This window comes from Eptatretus burgeri, chromosome 11, assembly GCF_056783735.1.
Source record: "Eptatretus burgeri isolate ZD-2024b chromosome 11, Ebu_testis_v1, whole genome shotgun sequence".
NCBI classification, from domain to species: domain Eukaryota; kingdom Metazoa; phylum Chordata; class Myxini; order Myxiniformes; family Myxinidae; genus Eptatretus; species Eptatretus burgeri.
This window is the reverse complement of record NC_140971.1, coordinates 44,567,644-44,585,316: the sequence shown is the minus strand read 5'-3', so window position 1 is coordinate 44,585,316 and position 17,673 is coordinate 44,567,644. Positions and strand designations below refer to the sequence as shown.

General features: G+C 46.8%; 1 protein-coding gene across 5 annotated transcripts in view; it reads right to left on the bottom strand.

The window, feature by feature from the left end:
- The window catches only part of GOLM2 (golgi membrane protein 2), a 111,764-nt gene extending 101,143 nt beyond the window's left edge, over positions 1-10,621 (bottom strand). For 3 of the 5 annotated variants that reach the window (XR_015049276.1, XM_085846281.1, XM_085846285.1), the window contains exon 1: positions 10,438-10,592. The gene's annotated coding sequence lies outside the window, so the exon portion shown is untranslated. Of the gene's footprint in view, positions 1-10,170; positions 10,381-10,437 lie in introns of those variants that run through there. The other 2 variants (XM_085846282.1, XM_085846284.1) reach the window with 2 other exon arrangements.
- Between the last annotated feature and the right edge of the window lie 7,052 nt (positions 10,622-17,673).

Below are 17,673 nucleotides of genomic sequence, written 5' to 3'. Positions count from 1 at the left end.
CGCAGCCCGTGTTTCCACAAGCGAAGGTGGACCACAGTTGATTTGAGGGTCAGCAACAGGGATTGTAACACCCTTGACGTCCAACTCAACAGCTGGGGGATCAGCCTGGTACAACCGCTCAAAGTAACCGGCCCAGCGGGCCTTCACTTCAGACTCCTCTGTCAAGAGCCCACCACTCTCTACCCTAACTGCAGTGCTCCGAGGGATGGGCTTGGATGAACGCAATGCGCGAATTCCCCTGCAAGCGGGACGAGAATCACCTGTCCACAGGTGATGCTCTACCCCCTCACAGATTCCTCGCACATAGGCCTCCTTGTCCACCCTCAGTGCACGTACAGTTTTACGCCTCAGCTCCCTGAACAGCTCAGCTCTGCCATTCAGCCTGGCCCTGCAACTTTGGTAAATGGTATCCAGTGTCCCTTGAGACAAAATTCTTCTTTGCCCTGCGGTGAGTTCCAAGACATCCACCGGCAACATCAAGGACGGTGGTCTTGAAGGCACTCCACAACTGTTCAGGACCCCCCAAAGCACCCAGACCCCCCAAGTGTCCACTCAGCCTGTTCGCAAACTCCTCAGCTACTCTCTCATCCCTGAGCTTGCCAACATCCAGCCTAGGCTGGGATGGAATCATTCTCCAGGATTTAAGGTGCAGCTTTAGAGTTGCTACAACAAGCCTGTGGTCAGTATTGAGGAACTGAGCACTCCGGTAGACCCTGCAGTTCTGGATCATCCTCCAACGAGCGTCAATGAGGACATGGTCAATCTCCTTTGCCACACCGCCAGCGTTGGAATACCAAGTCCAGCGATGAGCTTGTGGGCGCTGAAACCATGAACCAGCCACCCTAAGTCCATGACTTCTTGCAAAGTCAAGGAACTTAGTGCTATTCTGGTTCATAGTTCCTGACCCATGGGGACCAACACACATCTAATAACCATCCCTATCAGGTCCAGTCGATGCATTGAAATCCCCCAAGACTAGAAGTGTATCTCGTCTGGGGCACTGATCAACCACAGACTCGAGCGTGGCGTAGAATGCATCCTTCAGGGTGAGATCACTCGCCTCAGTCGGAGCATAAACAGAGACCAGGGAAATGACACTGAAGGAGTGACGAATCCTTAATCTCATAATACGCTCGTTGACCGGTGTTACCTCAATTTTCATTGGGGTCAGCTTATTGGACACAGCTGCAGCAACTCCTTGGGTATGGTAACCATCAGAGTGACCAGACCAATAGTAGGTGTAACCACCCACCATTATCTCGCCGCAATCCGGTCTCCGAACCTCAGAGAGAGCTACAATCCCGATGTCCAAACGCTTGAGCTCAGATGATAACAGAGACAGGTGATCATCCTCTCTTAGGGATAGGACATTCCAGGCACCCACCCGAAGGGACCGCCGCAGGTTAACCCAAGGACACCGCCGTCTGGTGGACAACACCTCAGCACCAATCCGACACTCTCCCGCAATCTGACGCAGGGATGTTACCCCGTGGTTTCCCTCCTATCATCAAAGATTGGGGGTCCCGAAGGCTTTGCCCCAATCCCGTCATCCGGTGAGCTGCCCTGCGAAGGGAAGCTGCACAGGAGGTACTCTCACGGAGTGGGTTTTCAGATGTTTTTGCATTTTTGTGTTTTGCGGAATAAAGGGCTTTACGGTGGCTGGAGTGCAAATCCTGCCACCAACCTCCTAATAAAAAAGTAACCCAACTGCAGGAGGACGTCCGCAGACACAGTTGGGCACTAGATATGGATGGCCGTTGGCTCACAAGGAGCTCCGCCTTTTGACAGGTTTTGTTTTTAATCCTGCTGGGTGTCCATATCCAAACACACTCCTCACCTGAAAACCTGGTGGGGGAGACGGTTTAGTCGCCGCCAACCCGACCATGGAACAGGTTAGTACAGGTTTACATGGTACCTGTAGCAGGTCAAAGATCTAACCTGACCTGACAACATTTAACAGTCCCCACTGTAACCTGCAGGTCAGATGTGCCACACCGCACCATGCACAGGAAAAGCGCCACACCTTGTGCCATGAATAATCATGCAAGAATAGACAGTACCATGCAGTAAAGGTAGTCCGATCAGCAAGGATTAATGACCACAAACGGACCGAAAGTGCCCATCCAAACAATGCGCAAATGGAGTGAAAACGGAGAGGGATGCCGCCGGACCGAGGAACGATTGCACAGCCACAGGGTTGAAGGAGGGATTGTCAAGAGAGGTCTGGTGAAGGGGATGATTGGTGGATTGAGAAAGTAAAGGAGGAAATGGACCGATGGTGTAAAGGAGAGATTGTTGAAAGGAGCATAAAGAGGAGGGGTGTAGGGGCAGCAGACTGATGGGGAAAAAGAGGGACTGTTGAAAGCAGCAGAGAAAGGGTGTGGGGCGGAGGACTGATGGGAGTTGAAAGTAGCAGAAGGTATGGAACGGACCTGAAAGCTTGTCCTGTGAGCAGTACTGTATAAACAGCCCAGAACTTGGTTTGCTTTGTATGGAGAAGACGACGCAGAGCTTAAGCAGCTTGAGGGGATGGAACACACCAGAAACAGCATTGCAGTGAACTTTCCTCTGGAGGAAACAGAGATCCTTGCCATTAGAATACCAGGGATGCCTCAGAGTCAGAGAGGAATTTGCCTATTTGTTTGAGCTGCTGTCGTGGAAGCATGGAACAGAAAGGTGTTCACATGTGAGCTGCTTGCCGTGGGCATACCGGAGATGCCAGAGAGGACTTGACTACTTGTTCTGGGTGTCTCAGACACCCATCTGCATCTCCCATCACCAATCCACTACCCATTTTCCCCATCCAATCCCCTCCCCCAGTATATTTGGACTGGCACAGCACCGTTGGGCTGTGTGAGGTGAAGGAAGGGAGTCGACTCCACACTCCGTCCTTTTCATTTTAGTTTTCTTCTGTTCCTAGTCTTCTTCTTTCCCCGAGATTGAATGATGGCGATATGCCTTTTGTGTAAATAAGATTGTATAAGAATAGGTGTTTTGGTTAAAATATGCTCTTTTGTGCCTTTTGCCTGTAAATACTCGCTTTTAAATGATTGCTTGCTTGTGGGTGTGTAAATAAATGTTGGTTGTCATTTCAAATCTGTCTTGGTTGTCCTTTCCTTTATTGGTCCGACACAGTGTACAAGCATAGTTAGATGAGAAGCTGTACCCCACCTGATTTTACTTTGTTTGCAGGTGCTGCACATATCTGTTCTGTTCGACAGATCAACACTAGGTAGGGCACCTCGGGTGTGGCCTTGAATTATGTTGCTGTTCCAATAGAAAGGTGTAGCGGAAACATTGAAGTGTAAGCCTGCTTGGCCGGTAGTCCAAATCAAGCAGCGATGGCTGTGCAAGAACAACAGCCTGTTGGACCGTGGAGTTATCTGTGGTTGGCGGCCTCAGGACCAGGTGTTTGGGAGAAACTAAAGTGCTTCCCATCATTGTGAACCTCGAACCCTGGGCCATAACAATATTGTTAGCTTTCATAACAAGTAAATAAATTGTTGGCTTCCCAACAGAAGAATTTTTATAATAGTACAATGGTAGGAACGCTTTAGAATGAAGTGTCACGGACAAACACAAACACACATCTCCTTTTATTACCCCTCAGCCCGAATTGGGCTGAAAAAGGAGTATTGCCGTGACAGGCATTGTCCGGCGGCGTAAAGGCGTCCGTCAACTTTTGGTTTCCGTCAATTTCGAGGAGAACGCCTTGTCCCATTAAATCCATTTTTGCACGGTATGTTGGGATTGAGTAGAGGAAGGTTCCTTCCGAAAATGGGCGTGCTGCAATTTTCAGTGTGGCCTCCATGGCAGCCATCTTGAAATTGGTTTCCGTCGATTTTGAGAACGCCTTGTCCGATTAAATCCATTTTTGCAGGGTGTGTTGGGGTTGAGTAGAGGAAGGTTCCTTTCGAAAATGGGCACGCTGCGATTTTCAGTGTGGCCACCGTGGCAGCCATCTTGATTTTGGTTTCCGTCGATTTCGAGGAGAACGCCTTGTCTGATTAAATCCATTTTTGCAGTGTGTGTGTTGCAGTTGAGTCGAGGAAGGTTCCTTTCGAAAATGGGCACACTGCGATTTTCACGAGCCGCCACGGTAGCCATCTTGAAGTCTGCTTGATTTTCGATATGACGTCCAACGTGCTCAAACTGACTGCATCATCGTGATATCACTGCTTCCTTTTACAATGCATGTGCTGAGGGGTTACGCCCACTTTGCGGAGCTATTTTTATCTCTGCCATCCATGATGGAGTAAGGTAATGTTTTCACCCGTCCGTTTGTTTGTGCGCAGGATATGTCAAAAAGTTGTGGATGGATTCTGACGAAACTTGGTCGACAGGTTGGGTTTGTGACAAGAACGAATAGATCTGATTTAGGTGAAGATCCGAATCCGGACAGAGATGTGTGCTCTACCGCGTGCCCTTCTAAAGACGAGAGGAATGCCTGTGCAGAGACGGAGATCACCTCGAGGATGTGATCTTCAAGGAATAAATGGCATGCTATCTACTTTAAGATGGCATGTTTGTAATTTGGCGAATACAAAATGTTTATGAAATTACTGAGTATATTAAATCTCCCGTTTCTCTGCCCCATTCTGTAGTCAATAGATGTAGATGGTCATAATATAACAATTAATATAACAATGAGCACTTTTGTAACAAGACAAAAACGAAGAGTAACAGTGTAGGTCTTGTGATGAAGCGGAAGTCTCCACTCATTAAAATTCACCCACAAACTCCCACCCTTCACTTCATCCTTTAAATACCCTCACCGATCCCCCTCCCCCTCAATGAGTAAAGGCCAACTGCAGTGAGAATGTTAAATCTCATAACTAAAGCAACAGTTCAGCGAGTTGAGAAGACAAACTAAATTTGCATTTGAAGCTCTAACGTCTAAACGCACACATGTAATCAGCAGCAAGAATGCTTTACAATCTCATCAGCAGATTTTTTATGAGGTTCTCCTGAACTTATTGATGGGAATTATAGAATGTGAAAAGGCATTACATGATAAACAACTCTTATGCTTATAAAACACAAAATATTTCGAGTTCACCAAGACAAAGTGGGGAAACAGGTTCAGCAATCTATATATTAATACTGAAGGACCAATTTTGTGCTCCTCCTTGCAGTCGCGTCACGTTTTTCTCGGTACTGTGACCTGGACTGAAAGAAACTTCGTACCTGAAAGAGTGCATCGCACATAGTGGCAATAGTCAGACTTCAACTCTGAAGCAGAATAAACACTTTTCGTTTTGCATTCGTTTACATGGCGACATGTGACATCACCGCTGAGAGACGAAAGGACGTCATGACATTATCGGTCATTCGCTGACGTCATTACGTCTGTCGTCGACAGACCTTTACCACTGAGGTGTAATTCCACTCCTCGTAAATAGTGTCTGCAATGTAAAACTCTTCTGCACATGCTGACTTCCTCAGAATATGAATTTGACACAAAAATACGTAACACGAAACATTGTATCTTCTATATATTAATACTGAAGGACCAATTTTGTGCTCCTCCTAGCGGTCGCGTCACGTTTTTCTCGGGACAGTGACCTGAGAAGTTTTGACATGGTGTTTGTATGTCAAAGTAGACACGTGCACCAAATCAGGGGACTTCTTCACAAAGAGTAGTGCACACCAAAAATGTCGTGTACAAGGACGTTTTGTAGGCCTCATTCGGTAAGGCCAAGAAGTACATCGACTGGGATCCGGCTCTTACAAGAGATGCCACTGGTTGCCATATTGGGCTCATGGAACGGAATCCGTCTGTGACGGGGTTTCGGCTAGTGGTAAATGATCCTCTGGTACAGTACCATCCAAAAGAGCTTAAGCACCCCCAAACCCACCACGCCGCAAACAACATGTCAGCAACCCCAAAACAAACTCCACCCCCAACCATCCCTCTCCAGCAACTCTAAACCCACAACCCAAGAAAACAGAACACTTCAACATCCCCAACGCAATCCCATATCCCAGAACACTTCAACATCCCCAACGCAATCCCATATCCCAGAACACTTCAACATCCCCAACTCAATCCCATATCCAAGAACACTTCAACATCCCCAACGCAATCCCACATCCAAGAACACTTCAACATCCCCAACTCAATCCCATATGCAAGAACACTTCAGCATCCTCAACTCAATCCCATATCCAAGAACACTTCAACATCCTCAACTCAATCCCATATCCAAGAACACTTCAACATCCTCAACTCAATCCCACATCCAAGAACACTTCAACATCCTCAACTCAATCCCATATCCAAGAACACTTCAACATCCTCAACTCAATCCCTTATCCAAGAACACTTCAACATCCCCAACACAATCCCACATCCAAGAACACTTCAACATCCCCAAAGCAATCCCACATCCAAGAACACTTCAACATCCTAAACTCAATCCTACATCCAAGAACACTTCAACATACTCAACTCAATCCCATATACAAGAACACTTCAACATCCCCAACGCAATCCCACATCCAAGATCACTTAAACCTCCTCAACTCAATCCCACATCCAAGAACACTTCAACATCCTCAACTCAATCCCACATCCAAGAACACTTCAACCTCCTCAACTCAATCCCACATCCAAGAACACTTCAACATCCTTAACTCAATCCCACATCCAAGAACACTTCAACATCCCGAACGCAATCCCTTATCCAAGAACACTTCAACATCCCCAACACAATCCCACATCCAAGAACACTTCAACATCCTCAACTCAATCCCATATCCAAGAACACTTCAACATCCCGAACGCAATCCCTTATCCAAGAACACTTCAACATCCTCAACTCAATCCCATATCCAAGAACACTTCAACATCCCGAACGCAATCCCTTATCCAAGAACACTTCAACATCCTTAACTCAATCCCACATCCAAGAACACTTCAGCAGCCCCAACTCAATCCCATATCCAAGAACACTTCAGCAGCCCCAACTCAATCCCACATCCAAGAACACTTCAACATCCTCAACTCAATCCCATATCCAAGAACACTTCAACATCCCCAACACAATCCCACATCCAAGAACACTTCAACATCCTCAACTCAATCCCATATCCAAGAACACTTCAACATCCCCAACGCAATCCCACATCCAAGAACACTTCAACATCCTCAACTCAATCCCACATCCAAGAACACTTCAACATCCTCAACTCAATCCCACATCCAAGAACACTTCAACATCCTTAACTCAATCCCACATCCAAGAACACTTCAACATCCCGAACGCAATCCCTTATCCAAGAACACTTCAACATCCTCAACTCAATCCCATATCCAAGAACACTTCAACATCCTTAACTCAATCCCACATCCAAGAACACTTCAGCAGCCCCAACTCAATCCCATATCCAAGAACACTTCAGCATCCCCAACTCAATCCCACATCCAAGAACACTTCAACATCCTCAACTCAATCCCATATCCAAGAACACTTCAACATCCTCAACTCAATCCCACATCCAAGAACACTTCAGCAGCCCCAACTCAATCCCATATCCAAGAACACTACAGCATCCCCAACTCAATCCCACATCCAAGAACACTTCAGCATCCTCAACTCAATCCCACATCCAAGAACACTTCAACATCCTCAACTCAATCCCATATCCAAGAACACTTCAACATCCCCAACGCAATCCCACATCCAAGAACACTTCAACATCCCCAACTCAATCCCATATCCAAGAACACTTCAGCATCCTCAACTCAATCCCATATCCAAGAACACTTCAACATCCTCAACTCAATCCCATATCCAAGAACACTTCAACATCCTCAACTCAATCCCACATCCAAGAACACTTCAACATCCTTAACACAATCCCACATCCAAGATTATTTCAACATCCCAAACGCAATCCCTTATCCAAGAACACTTCAACATCCCCAACACAATCCCACATCCAAGAACACTTCAACATCCTCAACTCAAACCCATATCCAAGAACACTTCAACATCCCCAACGCATGATCCCACATCCAAGAACACTTCAACATCCTCAACTCAATCCCACATCCAAGAACACTTCAACATCCTCAACTCAATCCCACATCCAAGAACACTTCAACATCCTCAACTCAATCCCACATCCAAGAACACTTCAACATCCTCAACTCAATCCCATATCCAAGAACACTTCAACATCCTCAACTCAATCCCTTATCCAAGAACACTTCAACATCCCCAACACAATCCCACATCCAAGAACACTTCAACATCCTCAACTCAATCCCATATCCAAGAACACTTCAACATCTCCAACGCAATCCCACATCCAAGAACACTTCAACATCCTCAACTCAATCCCACATCCAAGAACACTTCAGCATCCTCAACTCAATCCCACATCCAAGAACACTTCAACATCCCGAACGCAATCCCTTATCCAAGAACACTTCAACATCCCCAACACAATCCCACATCCAAGAACACTTCAACATCCTCAACTCAATCCCATATCCAAGAACACTTCAACATCCTCAACTCAATCCCACATCCAAGAACACTTCAACATCCTCAACTCAATCCCATATCCAAGAACACTTCAACATCCCGAACGCAATCCCTTATCCAAGAACACTTCAACATCCCCAACACAATCCCACATCCAAGAACACTTCAACATCCTCAACTCAATCCCATATCCAAGAACACTTCAACATCCCCAACGCAATCCCACATCCAAGAACACTTCAACATCCTCAACTCAATCCCACATCCAAGAACACTTCAACATCCTCAACTCAATCCCACATCCAAGAACACTTCAACATCCTCAACTCAATCCCATATCCAAGAACACTTCAACATCCCGAACGCAATTCCTTATCCAAGAACACTTCAACATACTCAACTCAATCCCACATCCAAGAACACTTCAACATCCTCAACTCAATCCCACATGCAAGAACACTTCAGCAGCCCCAACTCAATCCCACATCCAAGAACACTTCAGCAGCCCCAACTCAATCCCACATCCAAGAACACTTCAACATCCTCAACTCAATCCCACATCCAAGAACACTTCAACATCCTCAACTCAATCCCACATCCAAGAACACTTCAGCAGCCCCAACTCAATCCCATATCCCAGAACACTTCAACATCCTCAACTCAAACCTACATCCAAGAACACTTCAACATCCTCAACTCAATCCCATATCCAAGAACACTTCAACATCCTCAGCTCAATCCCATATCCAAGAACACTTCAACATCCTCAACTCAATCCCATATCCCAGAACACTTCAGCATCCCCAATTCAATTCCACATCCAAGAACACTTCAGCTAAGCTTTCGTGTTCAACCCCCCCTCCCCCTCCCTCCTACACACACTACCCCTCCCCTCCCTCCTACACACACTACCCCCTCCCCTCCATCCTACACACACTAACCCCCTCTCCCTCCCTCCTTCACACCACCCCTCCCCTCCCTCCTACACACACTACCTCCTCCCCTCCCTCCTACACACACTACCCCCTCCCCCTCCCTCCTACACACACTACCCCCTCCCCCTGCCTCCTACACACACTACCTCCTCCCCCTCCCTCCTACACACACTACCCCCTCCCCTCCCTCCTACACACACTACCCCTCCCCCTCCCTCCTACACACACTACCCCTCCCCCTCCCTCCTACACACACTACCCCCTCCCCTCCCTCCTACACACACTACCCCTCCCCTCCCTCCTACACACACTACCCCTCCAATACAATACAAAGCACCCACCCCCTCCCTCACAATACAAAGCACCCACCCCTCCCTCCTACACACACTACCTCCTCCCCTCCCTCCTACACACACTACCCCCTCCCCTGCCTCCTACACACACTACCCCCTCCCCTGCCTCCTACACACACTACCCCCTCCCCCTGCCTCCTACACACACTACCCCCTCGCTCCTACACACACTACCCCCTCGCTCCTACACACACTACCCCTCGCTCCTACACACACTACCCCTCCCCTCCCTCCTACACACACTACCCCCTCCCCTCCCTCCTACACACACTACCCCCTCCCCTCCCTCCTACACACACTACCCCCTCCCCTCCCTCCTACACACACTACCCCCTTCCCCTCCCTCCTACACACACTACCCCCTCCAATACAATACAAAGCACCCACCCCCTGCGTCGAAAAACCTTCACCACACTGAACACTCTCATCCTCCCAACGTTCCCGACACCATCCAATCAGGATTACATTCTCGGTTTCTCCCCGACCTTATTTAAACCCATAAACGCTGAATGACGAGACGAGGCAAGATTATTATAAAACCCCGAGGTGGAAATACTTATTGTAACTATATAATGACGTCGATGACCGAGCATCAGTCGTAAATGATTTATTTATCAGTTTGTGGTTTTGACCGCATTATCATTGTAAACAAACCTTGTATCAAGGAAAGCTGTAAGAACCCGTTACCTCAGAACGAAAGGCAAGCCAGGAACGCAGGAAGTGGGGAGCTGGAATATAATAATGTCGGAAGCGGAAATACGTCACTGGTTCGGAGATCAAATGTAACGGTCACCGTCACCACCGTCACCACCGCCAACCCGACCCACCACCGTCACCACCGCCAACCCGACCCACCACCGTCACCACCGCCAACCCGACCCACCGCGTCAATGGAAAATCCCTCTTGGAACAGTCGTGACGTCATGAGATAGTGTTTTTCTCTTCCTTCATCGAAATCAGTTTCATCAATCTGTTTTCAGTTATCAATGCGTTTTGAGAAATTATTTTCACGGCGGCAATAAATAATCACGGCGGCAAGCATTGGATATAAATAACGAATACAGATTTATACAGAAGGTACATTTTCACGTGATTCGATAAAAAAAAATGTCAGAGATCGTTATCAGATGTACCGTTATCAAAGAGATCATAATCAGAGAGACCATTGTGAAAGAGATCATTATCAACGAGACCGTCATCAGAAAGACCATTATCAAAGAGACCATTATCAGAGACCGTAATCAAAGAGATCATTATCAGAGAGACCATTGTGAAAGGGATCATTATCAACGAGACAGTCATGAGAGACCGTTATCAAAGAGATCATATTAGAGGCCGTTATCAGAGAGACCGTTATCAGAGAGACCATTATCAACGAGATCATCATCAGAAAGACCATTATCAAAGAGACCATTATTATAGAGACCATTGTGAAAGAGATCATTATCAACGAGATCGTCATCAGGAAGACCATTATCAAAGAGACCATTATCAGAGATCGTTATCAGAGAGACTGTTATCAGAGAGACAATTATCAATGAGATCGTCATCAGGAAGACCATTATCAGAGATCGTTATCAGAGAGACTGTTATCAGAGAGACAATTATCAGAGAGAATTATCAAAGACGCCGTTATCAGAGACTGTTATCAAAGAGACTATTATCAGAATGACCCTCATCAAAGAGGCCATTATCAGAGAGACTGTTATCAGAGATCGTTCTCAGAGACCGTTATCAGAGAGACCATAATTAAAGAGACCATGATCAAATAGACTGTTATCAGAATGACCATTATCAAAGAGACTGTGATCAGAGAGACTGTGATCAGAGAGACTGTTATCAGAGATCGGTATCAGAGAGACTGTTATCAGAGAGACCATAATTAAAGAGACCGTGATCAAATAGACTGTTATCAGAGAGACTATTATCAGAAAGACCGTTATCAAAGAGGCCGTTATCAGAGACCGTTATCAGAGAAACTGTTATCAGAGAGACTGTTATCAGAGATCATTTATAAGAGACCGTTATCAGAGAGGCCATAATGAAAGAGACCGTGATCAAATATACCGTTATCAGAGAGACCATAATTAAAGAGACCGTGATCAAATAGACTGTTATCAGAATGACCGTTATCAAAGAGGCCGTTATCAGAGACACTGTTATCAGAGACCGTTATCAGAGACCCTTATCAGAGAGACCCTTATCAGGGAAACCGTTATCAGGGAGACCGTTATCAGGGAGAGCATTATCAGGGAGACCATTATCAGAAAGACCTTCATCAGAGAGATTGTTATCAGAGATCAGTATCAGAGACCGTTATCAGAGAGACCCTTATCAGGGAAACCGTTATCAGAGAGACCGTTATCAGGGAGAGCGTTATCAGGGAGAGCGTTATCAGGGAGACCGTTATCAGGAAGAGCGTTATCAGGAAGAGCGTTATCAGAGAGATTGTTATCAGGGAGAGCATCATCAGGGAGAGCGTTATCAGGGAGAGCGTTATCAGAGAGATTGTTATCAGGGAGAGCGTTATCAGGGAGAGCGTTATCAGGGAGAGCGTTATCAGGGAGAGCGTTATCAGGGAGAGCGTTATCAGGGGAGCGTTATCAGGGAGAGCATTTTCAGAGAGATCGTTATCAGAAAGACCTTCATCAGAGACATTGTTATCAGAGAGACCTTTGATTAAGATTTCACCAAAAGAACGGAACAAATCTTCCATGAGCAATCTACTCATGGGGTGTCTTCTTCATGGTCAGATGAAACCCAATGGCTTCACAAGGTTTTGAAGCCTCGGCGTTTCGGCTTTGCAGCTTCGTGTGTTTTTTTTCAACCACAGTTCTGCATGTTATGTTACAGCTTAATCTTACGGAAATGAGCCGATTAAAAAGGAACCAAACCTCTCAAGGGCAGTCCCTGTGCACAAGGCGCACGCCACAAACACTGAACTGAAAATACATAGAATGACCATAACCCGTTAAAAGTGTGGCTGTCATGTCGCCATCTGGGTTACCACTACTCAAGTCACTGGAGTAAATATAGTGACTAAATCAGGAGAAATACATTGAAATGAAGGCAATGGCAGGTGGTGATGACAATAGCATTTGTTTCGTTAAAAAAAATAAATACATAGCACCGAGTGTGCTGATGGTCATCTCTTGAGGTTGTCGTTCAGACCCCCTGGGAACTCCCTGGGAGCCCCCCCCCCATCCAAAATCAAACAAGAAAAAGAGCAAAAAGATATTGCAGACCCTCACCAGGACTTGTCTTGTGTGGTGTTTGTGTAGTTTTGTGTGGTGTATTTTGTGTGGTGTTTGTGTAGTTTTGTGTGGTGTATTTTGTGTGTTGTCTTGTGCTATCTCGGGTTCTATCTTGGGTCTTGTGCTATCTCGGGGGAAGCTATCTCGGGTTCCCACCAGACTCCCCAGAATTGCAGGCCGTCGTACACGGATAATTCTGTGATGGGGCGGGTCGCTAACCGACCGTGAACGCCAATAACTCAACCACGTGACTTAGGGTCCTCCGTCTAGTTTATCCGGTTACCTAAAATACTAATCACGTGATCTAATTACCGGGGGACACACCCTCGGTATGCCTTGTCCGAACCGGATAACTTTACCGGATCAGATGGAGCCGAGCGACACTGCCAAGGACGTACCGGCTAAAAGGAACGGATCGTTGGAAATAAAGTCCCCGCTAGGTTAGGATATGGACCATGCTGGATCAATGAAAGAAAAGACAAAAACAAGCTGGGAACATTTCTACAAAGGGTTTATTAACAGGTCGGCAAGGAAAGATATGTGGCACGATTAATAGCTTTTATTGTTGTGTGTGAGCAGAGATAGGAAGAAAAGTGTGGTACGACAATAATCAAGCAACTTACAAAAGCAGACACAGGGCAGAGTTATCCCGATATAATTATTGTCCAATCTTAACTTAAGCGAGGACAGGCGCCATGACGCACACACACACACACACACACACACACACACACACACACACACACACACACACACACACACACACACGCACACGCACACGCACACACACACACACACACACACACACACACACCACCACCACCAATACGTTTTGGGGGGATGCTCCGCTGGGCGATACCTCCCTGACAGCTGGCACGTCATCTCCCACTTCGTGGCACTTCGTGCAGCTAAGCGTCGATCCAGAGAATGGGGTGAAGGAAGGACTTTGGGCGAGTCAGAAGCCAGTGGGTGGAGGAAGGTGGGGTCCAGAACAGTGGGTGGAGAAGGCAGAGTCCGGAGCAGTGGGTGGATTGGCAGACAGGATCAGGTGGGTGGGTGGATGGGTGGAGTCAGTGGCAAGGTGATGACGAACCCGGAATTGGCAGACAAGGAACACTGAGCAGGAAAGACGACGACAGACAGCCCTGCGACCAGTCCTTTTATGGATCCTATGGTGCGGGCGGAGGTGACGATCCGAAGCGATGTATCGTCATCTGAATGGGGCACTCTGGTTTGGCCCCGGCCAGCACATGGGCCGGCCGCCATGACAGGAAGCGGCTCCACTTTACTTACGGCCAGATGGTTCCAAGCTGTCGAATTGTCTCACTCCGAGCACTGTGACACGAATTGCCCTGGACCAAACTCCCGGGCTGTCCACGGCGACCGGCGGTCAGTAACGGTCAATGCGCTGCCCGGTGACGTTTGTCTCCATGCGTGTCCAGCCAGTGTTTGTCTCTGAACGTGTCCAGACGGGAGTTTGTCTCCACACATGTCCGGGTGGTGTTCGACTCCTGCCGGTGTTTGTCTCTGGACGTATCCAGATGGTGTTTGTCTCTGGGCAGTATTTCTTTCCGGACTGCATTTATCTCCGGATATGTCTGGGCAGAGTTTGTTTCTGGGTGGTATTTAGAGTATGACCGGTAGAAAATGGATTTCAGACATTATTTTGTTTCCATTGGCACTATCGTTCGATATGCCTGGTGTGGGCTTATTGGTTAGGGTGGTGGGCTTGAGATCTGAGGATCCTGAGTTCAAATCCCATTTGGCTGTTGAATCAATACCAGGTGGGGTTGACTCTGCCAGTAATCCTTCTGAGGTTGGCAAAATGAGTGCTGGCATGCTGGTATACTGTTGGAATGGTGACCTGTCCAGGATTATGTCCAATAGCCATTGTGCATGGAGTAGGATTGTGCATGGAGTATGGTCCCAATGGATGGAAACAAATCAGTTGTGGAAAATGGGCTGTGAAATACAATTTTTTATGGCGGTTATTATTACAAATACATTTTTTTTAAATTAAAGCCCATTGGCACTATTTTTGTTTCCAAAGTCAGAGGAATGTTTGTGAGCAGAATGTGTGGCCTCTGTGAACATATGCATTCACATTTGAATATGCTCAACGTCTCAGTCTCAGGGTGAGAGTGTGGTTTGTGTTGTGGTTTGTGTAGCGGGTGGTGGAGTGGGTAGTGTAGAGTGGATTGTAGAGTGTAGGCTGTGAAGAGCGGGTGGTGTGGAGCGGGTGGTGGAGTGTCGGTGGTGGAGCGTGAATTGTGGAGCAGGTGGTGGAGCGCAGATTGTGGAGCGGGTGGTGGAGATTGGATTGTAGAGTGTAGGTTGTGAAGAGCGGGTGGTGTGGAGCGGGTGGTGGAGTGTAGGTGGTGGAGCGCGGATTGTGGAGCGGGTGATGGAGCGTGGATTGTGGAGTGGGTGGTGGAGCGCAGATTGGTGAGCGTGGGTGGTGGAGCATGGATTGTGGAGTGTGGGTGGTGGAGCGGGTGGTGGTGGAGCGGGTGGTGGAGTGGGTGGTGGAGCGCAGATTGGTGAGCGTGGGTGGTGGAGCGCGGATGATGGAGTGGATGGTTAGGCGTGGGTTGTGGAGCAGGTAGTGGAACGCGGGTGGTGGAGCACAGGTTGTGGAGCGAGTGGAGGAGCGCAGATTGTGGAGCAAGTGGTGGAGCGCGGATGGTGAAGCGTGGGTTGTGGAGCACAAGTGGTCCTTTCTCACTCCCTCCTCTGATCTGTCTGTGTTGTACCATCCTCCAAACAGTGATGACTCCATCTACATCTCCGGCATTTCACTCAAGCAGATTGTCAGGGGCTGCAAGTAGTCTCTCACATCTATGGCCCATGACGTTAACTCATCCTGGGAATTCTTCCATCAGAAACCTGCTCTCTCATGCACAGATTAATCCCATCTCGTCTTCAATTATCATACCCTTCCCCATCTAGTCCATGAGCCAGACCCCGAAATTTGACGGATTGGTATCACCTGGGCGGGCAAATTCCCATGGTGTTTTTTAATAGCCCTATGTCTGTAGTTAATAAATTGATGTGATAGACCTTTGTAAGGAGCAGCTTATTGGTGGTTATCACTCGTTGAACATGATGAGGTGAGGACAAATTCTTGTCAAATTCTTAGGGGTCAGAGAAACAAAATCTATCATAACTTTAGAACCAACAAACATAGCCTCACGAACTACAACTCAAAATGTCAATATTATACCCCTCTGCAAATTGATATGCGACTTGAAACAATTGGTTCAATAAGTAGGTCACAGAAGGTCAAAAGGTCATGAAATTTTGCTAATGCTAAAAATCTCACCTATTGCCACCAATGAAACTACTACTTCATAAATTAGGGACCTATTTCATCCTAACTGCCCAGAATGTGAATGGTAGAAACCCTGTGAGACAATAAAGCGGTTATTGTTCCTTTATTTTGCAAAATGTGCATTCCACAGCAAATGACAAGAGTCATATTTACAAAACTAACAGAAAATTGTAGTTTTAGCGTAATAGCGTGGTATGAAATCTATTCCCATAGGATTTTCATGCTAAAATTGATTTTTTTTGCTTTATCGGGTTCATTTCGGGTCTTACAATCGCAAAATGATGGAGGTCAAATTTTCCGACCCCTCGACCCCACCCGGGTGGGGGCAATTTTTGTTCCGGAACCCCCCCCCCCCCAAACTTAATCCGTGCTTTTCTCCGCTAATAATTAACCGATTTTTACGATTTTAGGGTCGTTTTGGGGACTCTAGATGACGCTGAGTCTTCTTATGGCATTTGCAAATCGACCGGAAGTAGCTATCACCGACTTCCGGTTCGATCAACATTGCAGTCAAGGTAATTATATCATGGTAGAAATAAAGCTTGTCATATTTGTGTCCATTCCTACAGGTTTTCGGGCACGGGAAAACGTTTGGTGCAGTCTTTTTTACTATCAGACTGGCCCGTCATGAGATATGGGCACCTTAAGGACAACCGGTACTAATAAAATGCTCAAGAATTTAACCATCTCTTGAAAATATTTACATCATATTCATTTCCATATATTCAGCTGTATTTAAAAAAAATTACACATTGCATCCTATTTCTAAATGCAAAAGCAATTAGTTACTGTCCAAACAAGCTTTACATGATACTTTTTATTGCAACTGTTTCCATCATTACAACCATTAATTTGACACCACAATAACGTATGGGCCGCGGATTCTCATGCAAGAGCGTCCCGACATTACGGACTACCAGACGATTGTGCATTTATTTGCAGGCTAATTAAATAATAAGTCTTGGCGATAATTACGTCTGAATCAGCAACAATCATCTCCTGAATCAGAATTAATGTCCACAGAGTCTTCATGTTTGGAGTCGTCAGGGTTTTGATTTCCACAGTTCTATAGCTTGCACAGTGGCGTACACCTCAAGACATGGCGGATGCAAGTGCAGCTCTCTGGTCTACACTCTCGTCGGCACTGGCAGGCGATCATTCCCATCACACCATCTGGTGCTGGCATTCCCTTCATCCAATCTATGTTTAGAAACCCATCATCTCCTTTTGTCCAGCCATGCCCTGCTGGATCAGGCATATCAGGATTCCTCTCTAAGCTCCGTCTGCATACCCCAGCCTGATAGT